Genomic DNA, 2318 nt, shown 5'->3' on the forward strand with positions numbered 1-2318 from the left:
TTTCCACGTGACAAGATTCTCGTGGAATGGGTTAGTCTCGGTGAAGATGTGGGTACCTTCAAAGTGGGCCATGTATAGGCCTGCCAGGCTCGGCGCGAAGGTACTCCCCATACTGGTACCCTGTACCTGATGGTAGGTGGTGGTCTTGTACATGAAGTTGTTGGTTAGAGCCATCGAGATAAGGGCTGTGATGAAATCCGCCGGTGTGTTGGTGGGGAGTTCTGATTCACGCAAGAGGTTGCCCACGACCTCAATGGTGGAATCCTGGGGAATGTTGGTATATAGTGCCTCCACGTCAAGTGTGAGCAATAGGTTGATGTCCTCCGTATTTTCATCGTTGAGCACTTGAATGAGGTTGAGGACATCCCGGGTGTCTTTGAGATATGCTGGTGTTGATTGGACCAGGGGGCGTAGAAAGAAGTCGCTGAATTGGCTGAGGGGTTTCAGAAGCGAGCTGATGCCTGATACTATGGGACGGCCAGGGCACGGGGTGACTCCCTTGTGAATCTTAGGGAGAAGGTAGAAGTAGGGCACTCTGGGTGTGTCATTTATAAGGAATGCCGCTTCTTTCGCAGTGATCCAACCCTCCGTGGAAGCTTCGTTCACCATAATGCGGATCTGTCCCAGTAGGCGTGTGGTCGGGTCAGTCTCCAGTATTTCGTAATACTCAGTGTTATTCAGCAGGCGGGTGCATTCCCGCTCGTAGTCTTCAATGTTGAGAATCACTGTGGTGCCCCCTTTGTCTGCGGGTTTGATAATGATCGTGGTGTCATTTCTTAAAGAGTTGACTGCATTTCGTAGTTTGTTGGGCATATTGTTGTAAGTGGTCGGAGGTTTCAAAAGATTAGCCTCCTTGAGTACTGCCTTCTCGAAGGTGAGGACCGCAGTAGGAACCATGCCTGCCGTGGGTGTGAATCTCGAGGGCGGTCTCAATCCTGTGTCCTCCTGTTCTGGTGTGGTAGTGTCCTTGAAGAAGGCCCTGAGTCTGACCTTGCGGAAAAGTTGGTGAAGTTCCTCATTAAGTCAAAAATTGTCTTCTTTGGGTGTGGGTATGAATCCTAAACCGATTTCAAGTGCTGTGGTCTCATCTGGATGGAGTGTTCTGGACGAAAGGTTGACGATCAATTTTTTGGGTGCGTCATGCTCCTTGTCGTTCTCTGCTGGTTGTCCGTATCCTGCCATTGGACCTGTTTGTTCCCTCTTCTTCTTCTCCCTCTGCCTCTGCCCCTGCCTCTGTTCTGAAAAGGAGGAGGAGGGTTGTGGAAGAAAGGTTGTTGGAACCCTGGTTGAGGTACGTTGTATGGGGGTACCACATTGGTCCGGGTTGAGGATACGGTTGGACTGGATATCCGTATATCGTGGCATAGGAGGTGGTGGTAAGAGGCCTTGTTGGTTGGAGCGTCTGCCTCAGCTTTGGTTGCTGGAGTTGCTGTAGGAGGAGTGTCCAGATTGGTTAGATGTGGAAGAGCCGTCGTCTGACAGGACATCGATGTCTGTAGGTTGGACGTCGTCTTTCGTGTATGGGTAGATCTTCTCCCTATTGAATCTTTTGAGATCTTTCTGTAATTTAGTAATTTTTTGGTTGAGAAGATAGTCCCGGTGATCCGTTATTTCAGTGTTGATCTCCGCTAGACGGGACTTGTATGCTGACATACTGATGCCGGTTTTGAGGCCATTCTCTGCTATATTCATTTTTATTATGAGTGCTTCAGAGAGTTGTTTGGCAGTGCTGATTATCAGGACAATCCAATCGCGGGTGCATTCCATGCTATCTGACTCCATTCCCGCCTGAAGATGAGGTCTTCCAGAAAAATCCTGGGTGCAGTCCGGACCAGAAGGACATTGGGTGCTGCGTTGGTATTCAGTCATAACCGAGTCATGGAGGGCGATTTTAACTTGCAGTTTCTTGAGGGAGGCTAGCGAGTTCCAGTCGCCCTGAGCGCTAGTTGTCGCTGTCTAGTAATGATGGAGTTCTCAAGATTTCTGCTACTATGTCTTCACCAAAGCTCAGGCCTAGGTTATCCCCCAAGGTGGAGGTGGTCATGTCTCAGGTAGGAGAGGGGAAAAGAAAGGAGTGTAAGAAAAATCGAAGAAAAGAGAAAGGGTCCCTCGGCTGAGCCGCTGTGCTAAATACCAAGTCAAAAAAGGAGAGGGGGGGACCGGGAGCCTGTTGATGGTCCAGTGCCCGCGCTCCACAAGAATGATGAGTAAATCAAACAAGGGGCACTGTTCCAGAGTGAGTGTTGCAAAGAGTCAACGACACACTACTAAAAGAGGAAAGAACAGGGAAAAGGAGGGAGAGGTACTAGGTCAGGGCC

This window comes from Triturus cristatus, chromosome 7, assembly GCF_964204655.1.
Source record: "Triturus cristatus chromosome 7, aTriCri1.1, whole genome shotgun sequence".
Taxonomy (NCBI): Eukaryota; Metazoa; Chordata; class Amphibia; order Caudata; family Salamandridae; genus Triturus; species Triturus cristatus.